This window comes from Pteropus alecto, unplaced genomic scaffold, assembly GCF_000325575.1.
Source record: "Pteropus alecto unplaced genomic scaffold, ASM32557v1 scaffold8, whole genome shotgun sequence".
Lineage (NCBI taxonomy): Eukaryota > Metazoa > Chordata > Mammalia > Chiroptera > Pteropodidae > Pteropus > Pteropus alecto.
Window position 1 is genome coordinate 1272863 of NW_006494609.1, and position 14202 is coordinate 1287064.

The 14202-nt window shown below is 37.7% G+C and overlaps 1 protein-coding gene and 1 pseudogene across 5 annotated transcripts in view; one reads left to right on the forward strand and one right to left on the reverse strand.

The window, feature by feature from the left end:
- Positions 1-14202, forward strand: part of RGS6 (regulator of G protein signaling 6) — a 444196-nt gene that overhangs the window by 308948 nt on the left and 121046 nt on the right. The window lies entirely within an intron of this gene.
- LOC112473748 lies at positions 8712-8830 on the reverse strand (annotated as a pseudogene).

Genomic DNA, 14202 nt, shown 5'->3' on the forward strand with positions numbered 1-14202 from the left:
GAGAAAAAAGAACAAAAAAAAAAAAAAAAAAAAAAACTCAAGAAGGAGATAATTTGTTGGGTGCCTACAGTATGCTGAATGGTGGTCCCTCAAAATATCAGGTCCTAACTCTTGAAATTTGAAAAGTTTATCTTACTTTGATAAAGGGTCTTTGCAGTGTGATTAAGGATTGTAAGATGGAGAGATTATCCTGGATTCTTGCAATCATATGTATCCTTATAAAAGAAAGTTAAAGATTTGACACAGACAAAAGAGGAGCAGGCCATGTGACCACAGAGGCAGAGATTAGAGTGATGTGACCACAAGCTAAGGAGTGTCAGCAGCCAACAGACACTCCCCCAGGGCTTCTAGAGAGAGTGTGGCCCTGCAGACATCTTGATTTGGGCCTAGACTTTTGACCTCCAGTCTGTGATTGAATGAATTTCTGTTGTTTTAAGCCACAAAGTTTGTGGTGATTTGTTCCAACAGCCATAGAGAACTAATAGAGTGTTAAAATTGCACTGAACACAGAGTAGCATGAAGAAAATGGCAGGATGCATGATGTCTTAGAAAATTGAGGTGTTATTAATTGAAAAAAGAAACAGGTACAAGTTTATAAATAGTTTTCTTCCAAAGTTTTAGGGGAAAATATAAATTATAATATTAATTCTGAAAGCAAATTGCACTGACATGTACCTATGTGGTATAATTGCTCAATGAGTAGTCAGCTAAAGTTGTGTAATCATGCTATAACACAAATCTTATTTGTCAAGGTCTCAATGTAGTTTAATACACATTTCAGATATCCTAAGTAATCTTATTACTCTTACATTTGTGATGAATTAAATTAATTAGTAGTATATGAACATAATTTATTTTCAATTAGCATGCCAGAATATTACTTCCTTCAAATAGTCACTTTGAGAAGTGGCATATTTTTCGCTTTGATTATTTCCAGAATTTCTTTCCGATAAGACCTTTTAAAGCTTTTAGAATTTGTTTAAGTATCTTCAATAGAAGCAAAGCCATAAATCCATGTATGTATACATTTGCATGCACATACATATATATGTACTATTAAAATTGATTTGGAGATTTCTGCTTTGGGGAACGGAGGACTAGCCTACTCAGACCAACCAGCTGGCTGAGAACAACTACAAAAGCTGGGGGGTGGAAATCAACTTAATGTCACTGGAGAGTCTTAACAAGAAAGTGAAGAATTACTGGGCCAACATTTATGATAAAATGAAAATCTACAGATATAATCCTGGCTTTGGAGATTGTTTTTGCCCCAGGGACATTTGACAATCAAAAGAGGCAACTCCAAAGCTGAGGGTGCTTTTATTATATCATGGGATAACTTAATTCATAGTATGAAGACCACTGTAGGTGGGGACCTTGATAAATTCAGCATTCTTTGAGACTCCGGAAGGCTTAAATGAGGTGAAAATATACAACCTTCACACAGCCTGAAGGCCAGCTTCCAGTAATTAGAATAGGCAAGAAATTCTAAATTGTTGACATTGGTGAAAAGTGATCCCAGATTGTTGGTGCCCTGGGCACTTGGAAGAAAAAAATAACTTTACTCTAGTCCTCAAATTATTTCTACCAACAACTTTCCAAATATGAGGTCAGTACCTAATCACAGATAACCAGGCACATAAGGAGACAAGTTAACAGGAATGAGGACTAGCAGAAATAACAGATGATAGAAACAAACTCAAAGGAGCACAGATATCAAAATTATCAGACACTAATTTTAAAATAATTGTCATGACTGTTAAAGAGATAGAGAGCAAAAAAGAAAATTTTAGTAAAAACTGCAAACCGTTAAAAAAAAACCCATAGAATATTTTTAATGGAAATTCTAGAACTAGATAAAATTATTAACCAACACTAAGAATTCAGTGCATGGGTTTAATAGCATATTAAATGTGGCTAAAAAAAGAGTTGTACTGAAAGATCATTCCAAAAAATCCAGAATAAAAACAGAGAATGAACAGTATAAACAATTGAGAAGAAGGTGGGCGGTGGGGAAACAATATATGAGAAGGTTAAACTAACGTTTAATGGAGCCTCATACGTAGAAGAGAGAGGGAATGAGGCAGAAGCAATATTTGAAGAGATTTTAACTGAGAATCTATTCAAAACTAATAAAAGACACCAGCCCACAAAGTCAGGAAGCCAAACAATACTCAAGCATTAAAAAAAAATAAATCTACATGTAGATACATCATAGAAAAATTACAGAACACCAAAGACAAAGATAAAAATTGTAAAGACAGCGAGAGAAAAAAAAAACAGATGTAGCTTCAAAAAAGCAACAATTAGTCTGACAGCTAGATTTTCTTGAGGAACGGTAAAAGCTGAACAACAATAAGCTGAGAGCAAATAACTGTCGATCTAAAATGCAATACATAGGCTATGTGAGCCATACCTTCTCTGTTGCAATTATTCAACTCTACCCTTGTAATGCAAAAGCCACCACAGATAATATATAAATGAGCAGGCATGGTTGTGTTTCTATGAAATTATTTACAAAATAGGTAGCAAACCATAGTTTGCCTACTCGTGCCTTAGGTGTAGCTCATAAACAAGATATTGAGCAAAAAAGAAGAGATATTGCAGAAGGATATATAGTATGTGATTTTATTTATATAAAATTCAAAAAACCAACTATGGAATGGTAGTATCAAAGAATATATAATAGGTGGTACACATGACAGGAAAATATGGAAGTGACTACCATTTACCTCTAAAGGACAGGGTATATAGTGATTGATATAATACATTTAAGGAATTCCTGGAGGAGTGTCAGGAAAATTTTTTTAAGTTTCGTTACGGTAACATGAATTTTTAAAAATATATTAAACAGTACATATTTATGTGTAATGTTTCATAACTTTTTAAAGTTTTTGTTTATTTTTCATAAAAAATAATTTGAAGTCGGGTTAGTGAATAAGGTCTAGGAAATGACAGTTGCCATTACTAACTGTCAATTTTGGTTTAAATAAGGTATGACTCTGAATAATGAACCTGATCTTCTTGTCTTTATAAACTGGTTTGTAAGTTTATTTCAGAGAAGGTTTCCAAACATTTGCAGCACAGCCACTACTGATCGAAATAAGGATACGGCCTCTGAGGGGCCAAGTCTGAAAAAGACAATGCTTGATTAAATACTGACTATGCTGTGTTTGCCTTAACAAATATAATTCTACTACAACACATTTTATTTAAATGTGTGCATTTTTACTTTCTTCTGATGAGGTTCATTTTAATAACAACATCCTGAAATCCTGTCAAGTTATATTATGAAAGCGAAAGGCGTAACTCTCATATTCTTGGCCTTTGTGCCATTAAAATCTTACTCTAAATGTCACATTCATTCATCTTTTTCACATTTTTTTCTTGACTTTTTTTTCCCCTTCAAGAAGAATGCTAAGTGGAATAAAGGAAGGAAAAAACAGCTCATTTATTAAAAGTGAAAATGTATCACACAACCCTCTAATTCGTGCTCTAGAATTTTATAGAAACACTTCTATTGAAAAGTCTATTTCAGAGTGAGATGAAATTTAAGAGAATGAAGTCCAGATTTATTGTACCTGACCTAGGGTCACTGAGTCTTTTTAAAGAATCAGGTGACTAATGGGAGCACCACACCCTGTAACAAGGGGTGGTATGTTAGTAATGATGACTATTGATTTCATTGCATCTTCTATACACTCAAGTGACTGGATGTGTGGCTGATAGGAAGACAGGCAAAATCATGTTGCTGGTAGGAAGTCTATACAAAGATTGTGAACATGGAAACCATTAATTTTCAGCTTAGCTCCTTGTTCAGTGATTTTATTCTGAGTACAATGGTAGCAGATAAATCTTTAATTTATGGAAACACAAAACATTTTTACTGGCATTTTAAAATAATTATGGCATGTTTTACATATAAAAAATTTTAAGCCAAATTTAGAAGTTGTCATTGTGTCATCTATGAAGGCTTTTTTTCCCCTTGAACATACTGGCTTTAATAAGGCATGTTCTGCACAAATATAGCCTAATTCTACCCTCAGTTGCAACTAGCGAAAATTTGAAGTCATTTTTATATAAAACTTGGATTATAACACTTAATCTGGTTTAGGGTTCTAAGACATCATTTTCTAGATCCAAGAACAAGATCTTCTGCAGAGTTCTACCCTATATATTCTTCAGGTAATATGCCCCTAGAGTATTATTTTTTCTGGGAATTAATGATGACAGCAACATTTGTTGAAAATATCATAGCTAACATTCATTGACTATCAATATTATCTAAAACACTCCCATCTTTATCCTGATATATAAGCAAACTGCTGGGGTAAAGAACAGGTTGGGACATCCAAAGAGGTCATTCTCCAGAGTCACTGTTCATAAATTTTCCTAAACAACACTTCCCAAATCCAAGTATTTCCTCCCTCTAAACCAAGTGAGGATCCCCAAAAAGCACTGGTGATGACTAGGGGTGCCATAGGAGGGCCGCATTGAATCCTCTCCCTAACCAGATTCTTGCTGAGCTCTTGAACCCATAGACCTTCCCTACTTCTGCCACCAGAAAGGGAAATATGGAAAAGTTTATGGAGAGCTTGGTAGGTACCTTTTTGAGTTTGTGCATGTATGTAAACCAAGAATGATGTCGGCCTCACAAAACTAAGAGATTGGATGGAGCAGCCCACACCAATTGGCAAACAGAGACCACAGTGTTATGGTATGATGCCCAAGGAGAAAGATGGGGAACACTGAGACCTCCAGGATGCCTAGGACCTCTGGAGGCTCAAGAAAGGATCTCCCTGGAGACTGAAGAAGAGGTAGAGAAAGGAGAAATGTAGCAGAGCTCACCTCATTCCACCTCAAGACCCTCTGGATGGGGCTGGTAGAAGGATAAGAAACAAGAGTTAAGTTAAATTTTAAATAGAACTAATTGTAAGTAACTAGAAAGCTAAAATGTCTGCCTAAGATGCCATTAAACAAGGGCAAAGGAGATTTGGCTTCACGTATTTGATGGCAGTGATTAGGAAGAAAAAAAACCATTTCATGTTTGTGCCTTATTGAGCCCATATCATTCAATACGCTGGATATAATATTTAGTGACAAAAGGAACCTGGGACTTCTGTTTCTGGTCATACAGCCAACCTGGTGCCAGAAGGGCATCCCTTGGTGCAGAACAATGACCTGCTGAGAAAGGAAAGGAAGTCTTTAGAGGCCATAAACTGGAAAGTGAGAATCCAGAAAAGTAAACTAGTATCGAGTCAGTCTTTACTCAGAGGGCATCTGTCAACCCTGGGTAGTCCAGAGCCTGGATTTTAAGAGCTCGTGCACTTAGGTGTCAAGAAACAAAGCTGAGAGGGAAACAGTCACTTCAGAGACTCCTGAGGGGCAGTGCTGTCACCAGGTGAAGCAGAGGGAAAAGGGCCTCAGAAAAGGAGACGTTGGGGTACTTATTTTAGTCTTAGTTATTGTTGGAGCAAATGAAAAGAGAAAAAATATCTCCTTAGATAATTCCTAATCCCAAATCCTACGTCTCCCCTTGCTAGTATGTCTCTCACCAAAACCCATTTAGTCCAAAAGAGTGAAGCAAAAATAAAAAGTTCCTCCATTTCGGCACTGCCCCCAGGTACCTGGCAGAAGCAATCCCATCATGTCTCTGGAGGAACATACTTTAAATATGGACCTCAGATTTTCCCAGAAAAAAAAAAAAATCACTAGAAATGTAAGAATACAAACCTACATGAGTGAAAGTCAACAAAAAGCACAAACAGCAGAATCCAACCCATAGAGAGAGTGGATACCGGAATTATACAAGTGTGGAATAACTGTTAGGTCAGACCACGTGAAACTGCCATTTTTATAGGTCAAAACTGGGCAATATCTGTAATTTCATATATTTAATCTAACATTCTCAAAGAAATAGAGTATTGAACATATAACCTTTTAATTAACATTTTTAAATAATCTTACAAATAAAATATCAGGTTTTTGTACATAGGTTTTGTAAACATTTGAGAAACGAATTCAATCTTATACAAACTTTTAGAAACAATAGAAAAAAGACAGATCATTCTCCAACTCATTCTGAGATTAGTTCAACCTTAATATCCAGACTAGACAGTGCCAGTGTGACATAGAGAAACTGCAGCCCCGTTTCTTTCATGAACATAGATGAAAAAAATCCGAAACAAAATAGTAGAAAATGAAATCTACAAACACTGAAATAAAAAACGATCATAGCTCTTGTTGAGTAAAGGAAGAAACTCAACGGAGGGACTAGCTCTTGTAAAGATCAAATGCTGGGGAGTGGGGCACGTGGGAGAATAAAGGCACCAGTATCGCTTTTACTGGCTAGTGGGTCTATATGTGGTCATCTCATTATCATCATAGATTTAACACCAGCATTGTTTAGAATTGCATGTTGTTATCTATACTTTAAATGTATCTATGCTTCATACCTTTCATGTATGTATTTTATTGAGATGTAATTGACATAACATTTATTTCAGATATACAATATATCTGTGTATATTGTGAAATGATCACCACAATAAGTCTAGTTAACATCATCACTGTTACAATATTTTTGCTTGCGATGAGAACCCATAAGATCAAGCAATTTTCAAATATACAACACAGTATTATTAAACTATGGTCACCATGCCGTGCATTACATCCCATGACCGATTTATTTTATAACTGGAAGTTTATACCTTTTGACCACCTTCACCCAATTTTCCACCACCTACCTCCACCACTGCCAACCACCAATCTGTTCTCTATACCTATGAGTTTTATTTTTTTATTTGTTGTTGTTTTTTAAATTGTGGAATTTGTCTCTCTCTGTCTGGTATTTGTCTCTGACTTATTTCACTTAGCATAATGCCCTCAAGTTCCATCAGCATTGCTGCAAATGGTGTGATTTCCTTCTTTTTTATGACTGAACAATATTCCATTGTATATATATGTCGCATATTTTTTATCTATACATACATCAATGGACATTCCTTTTATATATTTATATATATAGATATATACATATACACACATATATATGTATTTCACAATGAAAATTTTTTCAGGAGTTTACAACTGTATATATGTGTACACTATAATTACAATCATGTAAAAAATATATATACATACACAAGTGTGTACGGATGTGTGTGGACAGGGGAGACAAACAAAGAGCTAGAGACAGAGAGAGAGAAATGTTTTTAAGGACTATAAAATAAAAGTATATTATGAGATGGAGCTAAATGAATACACTTACTTTTAGAAGACGAATTTGACTTTGCTGCGCTTTGGGATTATACTCTGCCTCATAAATGTAACTTTGGGCTTTTAGCAGACAGGAGGCCATAGAAAACTATTCAAGCTTACGTATTTTCAAACAGGCTGTCTTACGTTGGGCGTTATGTGTTTCCCCACACTGTCAAGCTTCTGTAAACAAACCTGCAACATGATCCATCTGACTGCTCCCTAGTTATTACCCAATTAGCACCTATCCTGCTTATTAACAGCCTTAAACAGGCGATATTGCTGCATGGAACTGACACCCTCCCTTGATGGGTCATGTGGAGCCCTAAGCAAAATTGTGAAGGAAAAAAGCAGACTTTATCTTCCTTACCAAGTTCTCTTGCCAAATTTCTTCTGTTTTACTCCTTCCCAGGGAAGATCATTTATCCTCAGAGAGCCAAGGGCGGAGCAGTGGGAGCCATTCACTCCAAATGCAGGCATTAAGGGAGGTGGGGGCGGAAGGGCCAAGTCTGTAGAGAATCTTAAAGTAATAAAACTGAATAAAAGTCAGTCTGCTTTATGTTACCACCATGCAATTCTAAATAGTGTTGGTGTTAAAATACCTCTCCCCTTCCCCCACATTATTTTGTTGGTCTAAGAGTTCTTAAATGCTACGGTTACTATTAAGTTATAATAACATATACACAAGCTTCAAATTAGCACATTTTGATCACCTACCCTTAAGATCCTTATATTCTACACTGAAGTTAACTCAGAGAACCAGCAGTTAAAGGGACTCCCCAGGTACTGAGCAAAAGGCGCTCATTTGGAGAGCAGGTGCCTCAAAGTCTAGAATTAGGAGCAGTTCGCGTCTCACACCTCTGTGGCGCATCTCATACCTCCGTGGCACTCTTCAAATCATAGGTTAAAGTACACACTGATAGCACAGTGACTGTAAAGATGTAGAAACAGAACTTAGGTTATTTCAATTATCATTTTGTGTGACTACTTGGAGTTTAAATTAACATTTAAATTTTATAATCATAAGCAAAAATTGCAAGGTGTAATACTTTTTGTTTGGTAAACATAAGTTTCAGTTCATGCATGAAATATATACTGCATTTCAGAAATAACTTTAAAAATAAAAATTTTCTTGTCATTTTTTGGTTTTAAAAGTTAAGAGAAATCAGGAAAATGACACATTGTTACTGAGCGGTACAATTTAGTGGTTACCTAAATCTTGCCTTTTGCAGTGTATTCATTTTATTAAAGTTCATTTATTGGTTGTTGTTAGGAGGAAGAGGGTGTTAAAAGTGATTTGTCTCAGGTGTCAGATGCGTAATGTATCCTGGAATCCTTTCCTTCAGCTCTCCTGGGGGTCAGTGAGAAATCTACAGCTAAGGGCAAGACGAGGAAGAGTCCTTTAACTGGTGGGCACATGGTTTGGGTCGTTTTATTTTATTTTATTATTTTTACGCCTACAGCACCAGGTCTTCCTAGATGGTCTCCCTTCCAGGGACTAAGCAGGCCTGACCCTGTTTAGCTTCCGAGATCAGACGGGATCAGGCGTGTTCAGGGTGGCATGGCCGTAGACTTGTTTGGGTAATTTTAAAGGAATCTAACTTCCACATATTTTCCTAAACTTGGTCTGCCTGAGAATGCACCTTGCTAATCATGTTGCTTATATAGCAGTCCTTTTCTATAAACTGAATGATGTACATTTTCAAGGTTTTGTCAAAAATATAATTAAATTAAAGATTGGGTGTCAAATATATTACACCTGAAATTACATCCTTGTAGCCATTTCAACATCTTTTTAAATGTTTAGATGTTATGTTAAAAATTATGTAAGTGAGTGCCAAGCTTTTCAAAATTCTTCCGGGATAACATGAGAAAAAAAACGTTTTGAAGAACTGCAGCTGTGTTAGCAGGCAGAGTACACATTTGGGGGCGCTTCAGTACTCAGGAGCCAATTCTCTTCAGAGTCTCTTGTGAAAGAATTCTTGAGAAAGAAATCTCAGGCAATTGGGATACAGTCCTTAAATCACATGGTAACGAACCATGTTGTTGGAAGTTCACTACTGGTTAACCAGTACTTAATATATGTTTTCTTATTTAATAGCAGTGAAGTGAAGCATAACTATGTGAGACACTTTTGCTGAAGGTGAAGCTGGGAGTCAGGGAGCTGACTCGTCCTGCTGGGGACCTTGGGCTGGTTGGTGGTTGGGTGAAGATTCTCATCCAGTCAGCCATGTGGACCCTCCCCCACCTCCTCTTTCCTGATTTAGATCTAGATTTGATTTTTAATATAATGCTGAACATAGAACTCCAATGGGACAAGTGGAGAAGGAAGCACGTTTCCCAAACTGCCCTTTAATTTGTAAACACAGCCAAAATCTATTTTCAATCTGGTATACTTTTAATCATGCATGTGGGTGGAGAAAGCTTCTGTCACAAGTTGACCTTTCATTCTGCCATCAAGAAGCTCCTCTAGAATGTTCTGAAAGACAACTCATTCTTGCCAGGGAGCTTAGAAAAATGTCAGGAAATTCATGCTGTTGGATAAGCAGTGCCCTTCACAAGAGAGTTGTCCCTGGGGTTTTCTTACTCAGGGTCACAGGCATGTGCTGGAAGAGGGTCGAAGGAAGGTCACTAGCATCTTGGGCAGTAGGAGTTGCCTACCTTTAATTTCTAGTCCTGGCATGGATGGCATCCTTTATCTTTTCGTCTCGCTTTCTCCTATATGAAAATTTTTGCAAAATCAATTTGATAGTAACCTACTTTTATAGTAAGTAATATCTGGGAGGTTTTCCTCAGAGCACCAGGCAGCATTTGTGTATAAGCCAAATGAGTAAGCAAAGAACCAGCACAACAGAAAGCAGACAGGAGCTCTCCACGGTGGCATCCCTTACACAGTCTCGTTTCTATCTAGTCTCCCGTCTACACGTGTCGTTGTTGCATCCTCTTTGCCCTGAGTCTGAGACTCTTCACTTATGACTCTGGAACTGGACTCACTGGGTTCGAATCCCAACTCTACTCATTACTGGCTAAGTGCCCTGGCCACTTCACTTAACCTCTCTGTGCCTCGGTTTTCTCATCTATAAATTATAGCTATTGATAATAATAGTACCTACTTCATAGGATTGTTGGGAGGATTAAATGAGTTAATATGTAAAAATATTTAAAATAGTGTCTGCTCCCATAGTAAGAGCTCTATTTTGTAAATGTTTCCTATTATTAGTAGTAGCATTGTTCTTGTTATTGTTTGTGCTTCACTGATGCTTTTCTTGGAAGTTCATAAAACATTTAATTTATTCCTGTTAGCTGTGAGGAATTCTGCTGAGCATCTTGGGTCAATCTGCTGGACACATTATTCTGCTCCTACAGTAAGCTGGGAATTCAGGTTGTGGAGCTGGGGTGCAAAGAGATCTGGGACCTTGCTGACTGACTCCCTGTGTTTCCTTTGGGAGGTGGAAGGGAAATCACCTATATCCCGGATGCCCAAATCTTTGTTCTATCAACTGTGTGGCCAGGTACCAAGCCCCTCAGGGGTACCTGGCTCCTCAGCTTCCTTCTCTTCTCTCCTTTGCCACCATTCTTCACATCCACTGCTTTGCCTGGGAGGCCCCCAAAGAATAAATGGGCTTTTGAGACTCAGATGCGAAGGACTGACATGTGGTCCCCTGGTTCTGCTGGGTCACCCACTCCTGAGGCAGCAAGTGAAATTTCTTTGACTTCTCCCTAGGGTGAAGGACAGGACACTTTGGGTGACGAAAGTGTGATGGGGAAAGTCACTTGAATTAATTTGTCAAAATATTCCCTAATGACACCAGGGAAACTTCATAAAGGCTCTTCTGACATCTGAGAGTGGGACTGTATCACCTGTGTCCCATCACCAGATCCCCAGGGCCTACTTAGAAAGGTCCAGGGAATATTTGGAAACTAATAATCATGAACTGTAACATCCTGAGTGGTATAATTTGTTACTTCCCAGATCCACCAATAATTATGACTGGTTAGTTTGGTTTTTTTCTTTCTTTCCTTTTCTTTCTTTTTCTAGTCATTTAGACACAAACTGTTATTTAAGACTCGGCGGGAAATCCCACAATAAAAATGTCTTAATAGCTTATATTTAAGTTTGAATGCCTTATGTAAATTAATAAAGTTGAAGTCTATCCCATGTGAGTAAAAATCTTGGAGTCACATTAGTTAAATGAGTCTATTGAATTGATTTTCAAAAATTCTTCTGATTCAATTGTACAACCTCGAATTAACAATAATAGTCAAACTAGAATTTAAAGTTAGGGTCCAAGGAGAGAACACACTGAATAAACAGATTTGTGTAGTTAAAGACTCAACAACAGATGGTAGGAACAGTAAAGTGTAGGAAAACTGCAAAAAAAAAAAAAAAACCTTTAAAAAATAAATTGGTACTTAAAATAGATAAATGCCAAATAAAACAGAAGAGTGTAAAGAGCCATAGTTCTTAGTGGAAAGTGAAGCCTTTCACATCAGCTATAGTGCCTGGAAAAGTGCTAATTATGGATGTGATTAAAACGTTTAACGGGGAGAAGAAAGAGGACATTAGGACAGTTATGAAAAATTTTAATTATAAACCATAATTGTTATGTAAAATAAAAGTTTGGGGATACCGTAATGAAAAAAAGTTGTTATACTCAGATTTAAAATGTTGATGTGGGAAATGTTCAGAGGTAAAGTCTTTTGAGAGAAAAACTGTTCCAGAAAAGCTCGAGATCAGTAGCAATGTCATAAATTTAGCCGTTACACCAGTCTTTCAAAAAGTCATTGTATTTGTCTAATAAAAGCCGTTTACCGTAATTCCTGTCCATAAAAAGGGTAAACCTTAGAATCATAATATTCCAGAGTTTAAAGGTCCTTTGTGATATTCTGGTCCAATTGACTCATTATACAGGCAAGAAAGTGGAATTTCAGAGAAGTTGGTTCAGTGAGCTCTCCAAGCTCTCGTGGCTAGTTAGTGCTGGAATCAAGAACTAAAACCAGATTTCCTGGCTCTTATTCCAGGCCTGAGATGTAGAGACCTGACTCTAATGGGTTGCAGGTTACTTCCTTTTGGAGCCACAGATAAGCAATAATTTTCTAGAACTTTCCAATCAGACTTCATGCTCAGGATTGTGTCCAGCGTTTAGGAGGATGTTGTCCAAGGCTGGAAGCAGAGATTGTGAAATTCAAACATGCCTTGAAAAATGCAAGCACATGGATAAATCAACTAAAATCAAAGCAGAAAGCTTTTCTTATATAAATTGCCATTGGAAGGAAAGGTGGAAATTTAACCATAATTCATGAATGTTCTAATTGTTTATTTCTTCCACAGACACTCACTAATTTATTCTGAAGGAATACATTTCCAAATTCTACTTTTACTTTAAAGAAACTCAGACTTCACACACACACAAAAAGTTCAACACTGTATTTGTGATTGTTTCAATAGTGAAGAATATCAGCGATCATAACTTCGAAAAATCATTGGCAAAAATTAGCCACGGAAAAGGGAAATGTGTCTAGTTCACAACAAACATCCATCTTGCATGAGTGAATAACTCTTTAAATTTTGTTGGAGAAAAACACAGCACCTAACTGTATGCTGCCAGGACGAAGTTACCCATGGCGGCTGACCCTGATGGGCCCCAGGCCTGGCGGTGCTCCCAGACTTGACTTCCTTTACAGCTCATCCTCTTGGTTATTTCCTGCTGCAACTCCTCCGTCTTCTTCATCTGTTCAGCATCTTTTATTTATTCATTTATTCCAATTTACTGGGCCAAAAAGAAAAGTTAATTGTGTGCCAAGCAAAGTAGGGTATAGGAAAAACACAATGGAAAGCAAAAATAGCTCTCCCTGCCCTCCCAGAGCTTAGAACCCAACGGAAGAAAGAAATCTGAAAATATTGAAAATTCACAAACAAAACCATTAGACTAATAAATGGACAATCGTGCGTGTGATGACACTCTCAGGAGAGGTACACAGTGATATAAGAGCTCACTACAGAAGAATTTGATTAGATACGAAAGACAAGTTGACGTTAGCCAGGTAAGGATGGCTGAAAAGAGGGAGTCAGGCCGAGGGGACACCAATGCAGAATCCTTCTTGTGGGCAATAACACGGAACTGCATGGGACTAAAAGACGATCATGATGGCAGAGCAGAGAGCAGGCAGAGGGGCATGGGAAGGTGTGTGGCTGGAAGGGCGGACAGGGACTTTGGTCTTCAGAGCACTGAGAAACCACTGAAGGTTTTAAATAATATGACGTACTCAGATAAGAATTTTGCAAAGGTCACTCAGAGTTCAAACAGAGAAGTAGAACTGCTAGGATATAGCTATATATATATATATATATGTGTGTGTGTGTGTGTGTGTGTGTGTGTGTGTGTGTGTGTATACATATATATATGTATGTATATATATATACACACACACACACACACACATTTATATATTTCTAATGAATACCATTATAAGTATACACATGAATATATACATGTGTTACAGGAATTTGATATTGTGCAGTTGTGGTTGCTAGTTAAGCAGTAAAGCTGTTATCTTCACATCTGATCATCTGATGCTGGAGCTCGGAGTCTACAGGACAGGCAGCAAGTGATGACGGAAGTAAAAAAGGGAGAGCAAAGACAAACTGGGACGCCCCCCTCCCCGCTCCACGCACACACACATATGTGCCGGGCCCCGGGAAGGCTGACTGAAACCCACGTCAGTTTTCACGGCCTCCCTTGATGATGTAGTTGTCCTGCAGGACGCCACAGAGGTAAACACATGCCTGACCCAGGAGCCAGGGGAATGTGGGGCAGTTGCGGGTCAGGCCACTGCACCCAGCAGGTGAGCCTATAGATGAGCCATATGTGTGAGCCACAGATGGCTGCCCGTCACTTCTGCTCTCTGTTCTCTCACAGGAATGTCTCTGGCCCATCCTAACTG